Genomic DNA, 13,493 nt, shown 5'->3' on the forward strand with positions numbered 1-13,493 from the left:
TAATCTATGGGGCAGCTCACATCACCATTTTTTTGCTTGGGCGTATTCTACGTAAGTGTAAAATCAGAGCATGCTGCGATTGTACACGTATATTGTCCAAGACTCACCCATGCAAGCCTATGGGTGCGAGAAAAACTCGGACACCACACGGACCCTCCGTGTAGCTTGCAACAAATACGCACACATTTTCCAGCTGACAGGAAATTGCATCAACCAAGAACAGGAAGTGTGACACCCCAGAGTCCGGTTGTCACAGTGACATTGCCTCCCTCTAAGAGGTGAAGTCATGCTTGGAGGCAGAAAGGGGACCCCCATGCCAGGTAACATAGATTAAATCACAATTTCTGCTGCAGGTCAGAAAAGGGAGCTGCCTTATAAATTCTGGCCAGCAGAGGGGGTTGGAGAGTCAGCTAGAAGTGAGCTGAGGGAGTTGTCATGGAAACAAGAGCAGCTGTGAGCTGTAAGGAAATGACAAGACAGTTAAACATGAAGTAAAAAGATCTTTCTGGAAGATCCAGTCAGTTCAAGACAGGGAGCTGATCTGGAAGAGGGAAAGGATACAAGCAGAGATGGAGAGGCTCTGGGGAAGCTAAAAAGCTGCATATAGCAGACCCCAGAGCGGAGCGATAATAGAGAGAAAAGGGACGTCAGAGTCCTTGGTGGTCAGGAGCAGTATGTCCTGATCGCCGAATCTGAAAGTACAGGGATTATAAATTCCTGTGTGACATTGCAAAACTGAGGGCACGGCAGCAGATAAGGAGCCCGGGGCTGACGGTGAAAAGGACGGTACCAGTGGAATAGGCTCATACTGACAGCCGTATAGGTTAGTGAAATCATCACGCAATTGAGGGTCGCAGCTTAGTTATAAACAGCGGAGACCCACACACAAAGCGCAGAAGGAAGGTCCTAAACCCCCACCTGGCAAGGTGGATCCCCTGAATGCCTCCAGGCGAGCCAGACTCATCCCATCACCTGTTTGTGGTACTCCGGATTGTAACCAATTGCCAGTAAAAGGTAAAGAAACTGCACCTCTCTGTGTCCTCCTCTCATTTCTCTGTACCCCAACATTCACAGCCATCTTAATTATTAATCTAACATCTTTGCCCTGGGAATATTGCTCTACCTGTGGAGAGCTATTTTCACCTCAGCTGTGCCACATCAACAGTCTCAGGGGAACAACACCGCAGCGCTTGTCACCTCTGACCAGAATACCACAGGTGGCGTCACATATTTAATCATCTATAAACTTTATCTTCATTTTTACCACATCTAACAACATCACAAACAACTTTTCCCCCTATTTATTAGTTAATGGACGCCCCACGGCCACTGACCAGGTCACCGCCGCCGTGACACCGTCCCCCATTGAAGTCGACGGGCCCGGTACCGAGTACTCCACGGCCCTGCGCCACGCGCTGTGCATGCAGATTTTCCTGGCAACCTATAAAATAGTCAGGAACATGCCTCCACAGATACCAGCAGCATGGCCAGACATATTAATGTGGAAATGCTGATTGCTCTGGTTCAGGAAAGGCCTGAAATATGGGACCAACATGACGTGCATTATGTGGACCACAATAGAAAGAATGCAGCTTGGAGATGCATATACTGCCAGATGTTCCCAATTATGATGAAAGTACATTTGAGTTCCAGCAGGAAATTAGTAAGTAAAGTAAAAAATTCAGAAAATATTAAGTAAAGAGGCCCCAACAAAACAAGATAACATTATCCTACGTGATGTTCTTTGGAATATCTGGCCTGTTTTTCCTTTTACACTTGGCAAGTTGAACGCAACTTTACACTGTAACCTATCTTTCTAAACACAAACACGGTGATCATATTTTGAATAATGTATTGTGTTCAGAAGCGTAGCTAGGGTTTCGGTTCAGGGGGGGGCGAAACTTCTGAGTGGGCCCCTAACTAGGTAACTGTGATTACAACTCGGTGACGCACCCTAATAGTGGATGTAGGAAAGGACTGCGCTGTTACTGAAAATAATCCCTATGTAAAGACCAACATGGATATTACCGCAATATGGTCAGTGGTAAATACCAGTCCTACAAAACATATGTGATTACTGCACAGGTATAGTTGGTGCTTTACCGCTGACGTTCTTTCTGATGGAATCAGTCACCTTTCAAGTCTTTTCCATCTGGCCCAGCCCGACATGACAACTCCTCCAGCCACAACTCTGCTACAGAGAATACAACGATACAATACATCTTCCAGCTCCATCACCATCTATCCCCAACCTGCACAAACCACTCATCCTGCTGATACCCCAATGCTGAGCCGCTGCTGTTGTATGTGTCCCTATTACTGCACCTGATACCCCAATGCTGAGCCGCTGCTGCCGTATGTGTCCCTATTACTCCACCTGATACCTCAATGCTGAGCCGCTGCTGCCGTATGTGTCCCTATTACTGCACCTGATACCCCAATGATGAGCCGCTGCTGCTGTATGTGTCCCTATTACTGCACCTGATACCCCAATGCTGAGCCGCTGCTGCTGTATGTGTTCTTATTACTGCACCTGATATCCCAATGCTGAGCCACTGCTGCTAATATATGTCCCTATTACTGCACCTGATATCCCAATACTGAGCCTCTGTTGCCGTATGTGTCCCTATTACTGCACCTGATACCCCAATGCTGAGCCTCTGCTGCCGTATGTGTCCCTATTACTGCACCTGACACCCCAATACTGAGCCGCTGCTGCCGTATATGTTCTTATTACTGCACCTGACACCCCAATACTGAGCCGCTGCTGTCGTATGTGTCCCTATTACTGCACCTGATACCCCAATGCTGAGCCGCTGCTGCCGTATGTGTCCTTATTACTGCACCTGATATCCCAATGCTGAGCCGCTGCTGCCGTATGTGTCCTTATTACTGCATCTGATATCCCAATGCTGAGCCGCTGCTGCCGTATGTGTCCTTATTACTGCATCTGATATCCCAATACTGAGCCTCTGCTGCCGTATGTGTCCCTATTACTGCACCAGATACCCCAATGCTGAGCCTCTGCTGCCGTATGTGTCCCTATTACTGCACCTGACACCCCAATACTGAGCTGCTGCTGCTGCTGTATATGTCCTTATTACTGCACCTGACGCCCCAATACTGAGCCGCCGCTGCCGTATGTGTCCCTATTACTGCACCTGATGCCCCAATACTGAGCCGCTGCTGTCATATGTGTCCCTATTACTGCACCTGGTACCCCAATGCTGAGCCGCTGCTGCTGTATGTGTCCTTATTACTGCACCTGATACCCCAATGCTGAGCCACTGCTGCCGTATGTGTCCTTATTACTGCACCTGATATCCCAATACTGAGCCTCTGCTGCCGTATGTGTCCCTATTACTGCACCTGATACCCCAATGCTGAGCCTCTGCTGCCGTATGTGTCCTTGTTACTGCACCTGATACCCCAATACTGAGCTGCTGCTGCCGTGTGTGTCCTTATTACTGCACCTGATATCCCAATACTGAGCCTCTGCTGCTGTATATGTCCTTAGTACTGCACCTGACACCCCAATACTGAGCCGCTGCTGCCGTATGTATCCCTATTACTGCACCTGATACCCCAATGCTGAGCCGCTGCTGCCATATGTGTCCCTATTACTACACCTGATACCCCAATACTGAGCCTCTGCTGCTGCCGTATGTGTCGCTATTACTGCCCCTGATACCCCAATACTGAGCCGCTGCTGCCGTATATGTCCTTATTACTGCGCTTGATACCCCAATACTGAGCCTCTGTTGCCATATGTGTCCCTATTACTGCACCTGATACTCCAATACTGTGCCGCTGCTGCCGTATGTGTCCCTATTACTGCACTTGATACCCCAATACTGAGCCTCTGTTGCCGTATGTGTCCCTATTACTGCACCTGATACCCCAATACTGAGCCATTGCTGCCGTATATGTCTCTATTATTGCACTTGATACCCCAATACTGAGCCTCTGCTGTCGTATGTGTCCTTATTACTGCACCTGATACCCCCTATACACACACAGCTCTGCTCTACACCCCCTATACACACACGGCTTTGCTCCATACACCTTGTACACACGCAGCTCTGTTCCGTACACCTTGTACAGACACGGCTCTGTTCCGTACACCTTGTACATATGCGGCTCTGTTCCGTACACCTTGTACACATGCAGATCTGTTCCGTGCACTTTGTACACACGCACCTCTGCTACGTACATGCTGTACACACGCACCTCTGCTACATACATGCTGTACAAACGTGGCTCTGCTCCGCACACCTTGTACACACCTGGCTCCGCTCCGTGCACTTGTACACATGCGGCTCTGCTCCGTACACCTTGTACACACGCAGCTCTGCTCCCTACACCCCGTACACATGCGGCTCTGCTCCATACACCTTGTACACACATGGCTCTGCTCCACACACCCCGTACACACGCGGCTCCACACCATACACCTCATACCACATACGTTTCCAATCCATACACATTGCACACACGGCTCCACTCAGTACACCCCGCACACACACGGCTCTGCTCCGCACACCCCGTACACACACGGCTCTGCTTTGTACACCCCGACCGTACACACTTGGCTCCACTCCGTACACAAACATCTCCACTCACCCCATACACACGCAGCTCCGCTCCTCTGTACACCTCATACATGCATATCTCTGCACCGTACACCTTCTACACACACGGCTCTGCTCTGTACACCTCATGCATACACAGCTCTGCTACATCCACCCTGTAAACCCCTCCTGAGCCCACACAGAAACTTACTTCACCTCATCCACCACCATGACAACCAGCACAGCAGAGCCCTGCAGCCATTGAAGCCCCTGATCATGTGACCACCTGACTCCGCCCCTCTCGTCACCTCATCACAGGTCCTGTGCGCACAGAATAGCCCAGGATGACATTGCTGGCTGTGAGGTGGGGGGCACACTGCTGGCACCAGGACCCCCACGGCCTTCTCAGGGGCCCATAGCGGCTGGGCGGCAGAGTATGTAGATCGATTCTCCCTGCTCTGCCGCAGAATGTAACTGTATGGGCGCACTGTGCACGCCGATACAGTTGCAGTAGTGTAGCTCTGGTGGGCCCCCTCAGAGCTCGGGGCCCGGGGTGACCGCCCCCTCTGCCCCCCGGTAGCTACGCCAGTGATTGTGTTACTTTGCAGTGTCTGATGTCACAAGATGGTAACATAGTAACATAGTTATTAAGACTTTAAGTCCATCTAGTTCAACCCATATCCTATCCTAACTTGCCCTAACATGTTGATCCAGAGGAAGGCAAAAAAAATCCATGTGGCAAACCGTAAGCTTCACATTGGGGAAAAAAATTCCTTCCCGACTCCACATACGGCAATCAGACTAGTTCCCTGGATCAACGCAATATTAAGGAAACTAGTGTATATACCCTGTAATATTATACTTTTCAAGAAAGGCATCCAGTCCCTTCTTAAATTTTATTAGGGAATCACTCATTACAACATCATATGGCAGAGAGTTCCATAGTCTCACTGCTCTTACAGTAAAGAATCCGCGTCTGTGAGTATGCTTAAACCTTCTTTCCTCCAGATGTAGAGGATTCCCCCTTGTCCCCGTCACAGGTCTAAGAGTAAAAAGATCATTAGAAAGGTCTCTGTATTGTCCCCGCATATGTTTATCCATTGTAACAAGATCACCCCTAAGCCTTCGATTTTCCAAACTAAATAACCCCAAGTGTAATAACCTGTCTTGGTATTGCAGACCCCCTAGTTCCCTAATAACCTTGGTCGCTCTTCTCTGCACCCGCTCCAATTCAGCTATGTCTTTCTTATACACCGGAGACCAGAACTGTACACAGTATTCTAAGTGTGGTCGCACTAGTGACTTATATAGAGGTAAAATTATGTTCTCCTCATGAGCATCTATGCCTCTTTTAATGCATCCCATTATTTTATTTGCCTTTGCAGCAGCTGCCTGACACTGGCCACTAAATGTGATTTTGTCGTCCACCCATACACCCAGGTCTTTTTCAGTGACAGTTTTGCCCAGTGTTTTACAATTAAGCACATAATTATACATCTTGTTCGTTCTACCCAAGTGCATGACCTTACCTTTATCCCCATTAAAGATCATTTGCCATTTATCAGCCCAAGCTTCTAGTTTACATAAATCCTCCTGTAATATAAAATTGTCCTCCTCTGTATTGATTACCCTGCAGAGTTTAGTGTCATTTGCAAATATTGAAATTCTACTCTCTATGCCCCCTACAAAGTCATTAATAAATATGTTAAAAAGAAGCGGGCCCAAAACTGACCCCTGTGGTACCCCACTGCTAACCGTGACCCAGTCCGAGTGTGCTCCATTAATAACCACCCTTTGTTTCCTATCCCTGAACCAGCTCTTAACCCACCTACACATATTTTCCCCTATCCCCATTGTTCTCATTTCATGTATCAACCTTTTGTGTGGCACTGTATCAAAAGCTTTTGAAAAGTCAATGCACACCACATCCACTGCATTCCCTTGGTCCAGTCCTGAACTTACCTCTTCATAAAAGCTTATCAGATTAGTCTGACAGGAACGGTCCCTTGTAAACCCATGTTGATATTGGGTCATGAGGTTATTCTACTCCAGATACTCCAGTATAGTATCTCTTAGAAAACCCTCCAGGATATTACCCACAGTTGAGGTTAAACTTACTGGCCTATAATTTCCAACTTCAGTTTTTGTCCCCTTTTTGAATATTGGCACCACATTTCTATACGCCAGTCCTGTGGTACAGACCCTGTTATTATGGAATCTTTAAAGATTAAAAATAATGGTCTATCTATGACTGTGCTTAATTTCCTGCAGTACTCAGGGGTGTATCCCATCCGGGCCTGGGGATTTGTCAATTTTAGTGATGTTTAGACGCCACCGTATTTCCTACTGGGTTAAGCAGGTGACATTTAATGGAGAATTTTTATCCCTGATCATATTATCCGTCATGGGATTTTCTTGTGTAAATACTGTTGAAAAAAAGTCATTTAGCATATTGGCTTTTTCCTCATCCTCATCCACCATTTCACCCAGAATATTTTTAAGGGGGCCAACACTGTCATTTTTTAGCTTCTTACTATTTATGTAGTTAAAGAATATTTTGGGATTATTTTTACTTTCTTTGGCAATGAGTCTCTCTGTCTCAATCTGTCTTGATTTGCTTTTTACAGAATTTATTTAATTTTCTGTATTTATTTAATGCCTCATCACTACCTGCTTGCTTTAATTCTCTAAATGCTTTATTTTTATCTCTTATTGCACCCCTTACAGCTCTATTTAGCCATAGTGGTTTCCTCCTATTTCTAGCATGTTTATTCCCATACGGTATATATTGTGCACAGCTCCTATTCAGGATGCTAATAAACGTCTCCCATTTTCTTTGTGTATTTTTATGTTTCAGGATATCGTCCCAGTTAATTGCACCAAGATCATCTCTCATCCGTTGGAAATTTGCCTTCCTGAAGTTTAGTGTCCTTGTAACCCCTCTACTACACATCTTATTAAAGGATACATGAAAACTTATTAATTTGTGATCACTATTACCCAAGTGACCCTCAACCCTTACATTTGATATGCAGTCTGGCCTGTTGGTTAATATTAGGTCTAGCAGTGCCCCCCCTCTTGTTGGGTCCTGAACCAGTTGTGAAAGGTAATTGTCTCTCATAGTTGTCAGAAACCTATTACCTTTGCTGCAACTGCAGGTTTTGGTTCCCCAATGTATTTCAGGGTAGTTGAAGTCCCCCATAATAATGACTTCTCCTTGAGTCGCAGCTTCATCTATTTGCTTTATGAGGATATTCTCTGTTGCTTCCATTATTTTTGGAGACTTATAACAAACCCCTATCAGTAATTTATTATTTTTCCCCCCTCCCCTTATCTCTACCCACAGGGACTCTACATTTTCATTAGATTCATATATATTATCACGCAGGATGTGTTTTAAGGATGATTTTACATATAAACGCACGCCTCCCCCTCGCTTATTTGTTCGGTCATTTCTGAACAGACTATAGCCCTGTAAATTAACCGCCCAGTCATGGCTCTCATCCAGCCATGTCTCAGATATCCCCGCCATGTCATAATTATGTTCCAACAACAATATCTCCAATTCCTCCATTTTGTTGATGAGGCTTCTGGCATTAGTATACATGCACTTTATGTATCTCTCTGTACCTCTATTCTTTCTTAAATTATTAACTGTTCTAACCCCACCCCCCTATGCCACCCCCACCCCCAAATTCATTATTTGCGCCCAGGTCTCTATCTGCACTGTCTTCCCCTCCTATAAAAGGAATACCCTCCCCCGTCCCTAGTTTAAACACTCCTCCAACCTTCTAGTCATTTTCTCCCCCAGCACAGCTGCACCCTCCCCATTGAGGTGCAGCCTGTCCCTAGCGTAGAACCTGTAGCCAACTGAGAAGTCAGCCCAGTTCTACAGGAACCCAAACCCCTCCTTCCTACACCAATTCCTGAGCCACTTATTAACCTCCCTAATCTCCCGTTGCCTCTCTGGTGTGGCACGTGGTACAGGAAGTATTTCCAAAAATACCACCTTGGAGGTCCTTGCTTTAAACTTACAGCCTAATTCCCTAAAATCATTTTTAGGACCTTCCACCTACCTCTAACTTTGTCATTTGTGCCAATGTGCACCATGACCGCTGGATCCTCCCCAGCCCCTCCCAGTAATCTGTCAACCCGGCCAGCGATGTGTCGGACTCGAGCGCCAGGTAGACAGCACACCGTTCGACGATCCCTGTGTTTGTGACAGATTGCAGTATCTGTTCCCCTAATAATTGAGTCTCCCAATACTAGAACCTGTCTGGCCTGCCATGCTCTCCTATTTCCCCCCTTACTGGAGCAGACACTCCTACGGCTTTCAGAGGACATTCCTTGCTGCAGCAGTGCTACTCCTGCACTCCCCTCATCTGCCAACTTAGCAAACTTATTGGGGTGTACCAGATCAGGACTAGCCTCCCTGGTGCTCTTCCCTCTACCCTGTCTTCTAACTGTCACCCAGCTAGCTGTTTCATTGTCCCTCAGCTCCAACCTAACATCCCCCCTCATTTATCCCATTGAGCGTCTGCTCAGTGAGCAGAAGACACCTTTCCATATTGTCTATGGATCTCAGTGTTGCCAGCTGCACATTTAGATCCAGTATCAGGGCTTCCAAATGCACAACGTGCTCACATCTCGCACAGCAGTGTGCACCCTCGACCAGCTGTTCAAGGATTTCATACATGCGGCAAGATGTGCACTGGATGGCATTGGCAATAGTGGAGCACATCCTAATGGGGATTGAACCAGACAAAAAGATAAGCAAAAATAAATAAAAAGTATTAATGAAATATAACAGTAATTCAGTAATACCTCCCTTGGAAACTCCCTGAATCCAAAGTCACTGAATCACAAGTCACACACTTACTACAGTTCGCAATTACACTCAGGTCACACTCAGCTCGCTCTCACTCGCTCAGGCAGAAGATTTAAAAGATTTTTTATTTTTTTCCCTTTTACCAGCACACCACCCTGCTGCTCAATGCACTTCCAAAAGGAGTTGAGCCCCAACCAGCTGCCCCTTATAAACCCTTAATTATGAACTACCACCCTTTATAAACCCCTTGTGAATATAGTTACACCTCAAGATTTAAATGCAATATAGTTAACCCTTAAAAACACAGATAGTAAAATAAGAGATTAACCCTGTAGAGAGAAAAAATAGGTTAAATAAGCCCCCAAGCCTCTCCAAAATTGAACAGGTAGAAAGCACTCAGCAACCTACAATTCAGCAACTCACACAGGTATTTGTTATAGGTTTTCCAAATACCTCTTCACTGAGTCACAAGTCACACACTTACTACAGTTCACACTTACGCTCAGGTCACACTCAGCTCACTCACACTCGCTCAGGCAGAAGATTTAAAAGATTTTTTTTTTCCCTTTTACAGCACACCACCCTGCTGCTCAATGCACTTCCAAAAGGAGTTGAGCCCCAACCAGCTGCCCCTTATAAACCCTTAATTATGAACTACCACCCTTAATTAACCCCTCGTGAATAAACTTACACCTCAAGATTTAAATGCAATATAGTTAACCCTTAAAAACACAGATAGTAAAATAAGAGATTAACCCTGTAGAGAGAAAAAATAGGTTAAACAAGCCCCCAAGCCAACCAAAAATGGAACAGGTAGAAAGCACTCAGCAACCTACAATTCAGCAACTCACCAGGTATTTGTTATAGGTTTTCCGAATACCTCTTCACTGAATCACAAGTCACACACTTACTACAGTTCACAGTTATGCTCAGTTCACACTCAGCTCGCTCACACTCGCTCAGGCAGAAGATTTAAAATATTTTTTTTTCTCTTTTACCAGCACACCACCCTGCTGCTCAATGCACTTCCAAAAAAAAAGGAAAAAAAAAAGGAAAAACCACAACAGTTGCCATGATCAGTTGCCATGATCAGTAGTGCCGTGAGCGCCAGCAGCGGCCCAGGAGTGGTGCAGCAGCCACAAAAAAATGGAAATACTGTATATACTCGTGTATAAGCTGAGATTTTCAGCACATTTTTTTGCTGAAAATGCCCCCTCGGCTTATACACAAGTCATTCAGCAGAAACCAGCGGGGGAGGGGGAGCGGAGGCAGGAGCCGGTGGCTGGGAAGTCATACTCATCCCTCCCGTGCCTCACTGAATGCCCCCTGCATCCTCCTTGTCCCAGGGCTGACAGCTTTTTCCTGCCTTCAGCGGTCACATGGTACCGCTCATTAAGGTCATGAATATGGATGCCCATGGGCGAGGCGTTCATATTCATGAATCTTAATGAGCAGTACCATGTGACCGCTGTAGGCAGGATGAAGCTGTCAGCGCTGGACAACGGAGGATGCAGAGACATTCAGCGATGGCACAGCAGGGTGAGTATGAAGGAGGAGGATGGGGGCAGCATGGGGGGAGGACTGGGGCAGCACAGGGGAGGACGGGGGGCTGCACTGAGGAGGACAAGGGCAGAACAGAGGAGGACTGGGGAAGGACAGGGGAAGCATGGAGGAGGACGGCGGCTGCACAGAGGGCATTGGAAGCGTGGAGGAGGACGGTGGCAGCATGGAGGAGGACGGGGCAGCAATGAGGAGGACGGTGGCAGCACGGAGGAGGTCGGGGGCTGCACAGGGGGTATTGGAAGCAAGGAGGAGCACGGGGGAGGACAGGGAGCTGAGTCATACATAGAAGGGGGAGCTGAGCCACATGTACTGGGAGGGGGGGAGAGCCACACAGAGCAGGACAGGGATGAGGGGACAATGTACACCCAGCTTATACTTGAGTCATTAAGCTTAGCCAGTTTTCCATGGCAAAATTAGGGGCCTTGGCTTAAACTCGGGTCAGCTTATACTCAAGTATATACGGTATATATTATGACCAATTGAATTTCCTTGCTCCCATTCTGGATCTACGTTCATAAGTGCATGCTTGACATAAAATTTGATACATGGCCTTAGAGTACTTCAATTAACTTGTATTTCTGCCCTGATGAAGTGAGCTGGGACAGCTCAGGAAACGCGTAGGCACCAATAAATTTCCTTGAATTATACCTACAGCAGCGCAGTGTATCATTGCACCTTAAAGCCATCTTCACTTACAGGGCTTATCTAGGGAGTCAGCATTGGTAACCCGATACAGAAGTCCATTTTCTCTGATAATTCTTTCCCCGTTCTCCCCCAACTGCCCTATCTCAACTCGAGCTCTAAAACTAGCTAGGGTGGGGTCAGTATCTACCTCTTGTCTAAACTGAACTTTATCCCAAGTAACACTCACATTATCCCCACAAGAAGAGTCTCTCACCGGCTGTGACGGAAGTTCTGGTGGCCTCATTTCCATGGATGGGTTGTACACGTCCACATTTGCTGCTCTCTTGGCTTGACTTCTGGTTACCGCACCTACAAAGTGGCAATGAAGATTTCCCACATCATTTCCTAGAAGAATGTCTGCAGGGACTGAATCCAGCTCTTCTCCTGGTGAGGGTGTCTGTAGATAATGAACAGGCAAAGGCGGTCTGTAGCTGTCCTGCCTCCGAACACCTGGACATTTGAATTGCAGATGCCCAGGCTGCCCACATCTATAACATCTGCGCTCTGGGATTCTTCCTTCACGTCGTAGTCCCGAAGGTGGAGCAGGAGTTATGCGATGCACAGTCACACGAAGGTCACCATGAGTTGATGGTCTAGTGGGATGGTGAATATTGGAGGTCGAAGGACCAGGGGCCACCAGCATTGGGGGGCTGGTAGTTTTTTTCTCACTGAGTAGTAGTTTTTTCCACTGAGGCTTGATGGTGAGAGCCTCATCAGCTAGAGCTGCAGCTTCCTCCACAGTGGCTGGTCTCCTTTCACGCACCCATTCCCGGATCTCAGCGGGGCACTTGAAGTAAAACTGCTCTTTTAGGATGACTTGGAGGAAGGTCTCCCAAGTTAAGGCCTCCTCTCCCTCCAGCCAGCGATGACATATTTGTTTGAGTCTGTGGGCATACATCTTGAATGACACTTCCTCATCACAGGCTAAAGTACGGAACTGGGTCCTGTAAGTGTCTGGGGTCACAGCATAATGTTCTAGGATAGTCTGTTTAATCTCCGCATACTCACAGTTCCACCGAGGGTCCATAGCTCTATAGGCTGCGGCAGCTCCACCCTCTAAGAGCCCCACCAGATGTCGGACTCGCTCCCTTTCCGGGACTTCCATTAATCGACACTGATGCTCAAAGTCCTGGAAGAAGCCCTCAATGTCACCTGAAGCCTCATTAAATGGCTTGAAGTCTTTGCGGGACACTCTGGGGAGTTCCCTCATGGTGGGTGCTAGGGTTACAGTCTGTCTGGAGCTTCTAGCTGCTTCCACAGCGAGCTGCCTCTCCAGCAATGCCCTCTCTTGAGCTCTATGAATGGCCTCCCTCTTATCTTCTATGGTAGCATCTTCTCCCAGCAATGCCATCTGCCTCTCCAGCAATACCCTCTCCTTAGCTCCACGCATGACCTGCCTCTTATCTTCTATGGTAGCCTCTTCTCCCAGCAATGCCAACTCCTCCTCGTACCACACAACCCACTGACTTTTTTGGGTATTTACCTCCAGCTGCAGTCTTTCCTCCATTTGCTGTGGGGATCCTTCCTCAGCGTCATCTTGCAGGCGAACTCCTTCCAAAGCCTCAATCAGCTGCTCCTTGGAGAGTCCCTTGTAGCTGAATCCCAGTTCACGGGCCTTTGTTTGTAGGTTCACCACAGTCCAGTTCTTGTACTCTGCGGTGCTGGCTCCAGATGTTGATGGGCCGTTGTCCTCCATTCCTTCTGCTCTGATCCCAGCGCTGCCAACCAGTTTGTGATGGGGTATACGACAGAGCAAGAAGGGACAACAGGCCGAGGGTTGATCCAACGAGATTTATTAAGGCAGGGAGCATACAACATCAAATATCCATAATGTCCTTGGAGTCCAT

General features: G+C 47.3%; 1 protein-coding gene across 2 annotated transcripts in view; it reads left to right on the forward strand.

The window, feature by feature from the left end:
* Positions 1-13,493, forward strand: part of CUNH8orf34 (chromosome unknown C8orf34 homolog) — a 967,955-nt gene that overhangs the window by 487,137 nt on the left and 467,325 nt on the right. The window lies entirely within an intron of this gene.

The sequence above is a fragment of the Dendrobates tinctorius genome, unplaced genomic scaffold, assembly GCF_039654945.1.
Source record: "Dendrobates tinctorius isolate UK_male_01 unplaced genomic scaffold, ASM3965494v1 ptg000082l, whole genome shotgun sequence".
Classification (NCBI taxonomy): Eukaryota; Metazoa; Chordata; class Amphibia; order Anura; family Dendrobatidae; genus Dendrobates; species Dendrobates tinctorius.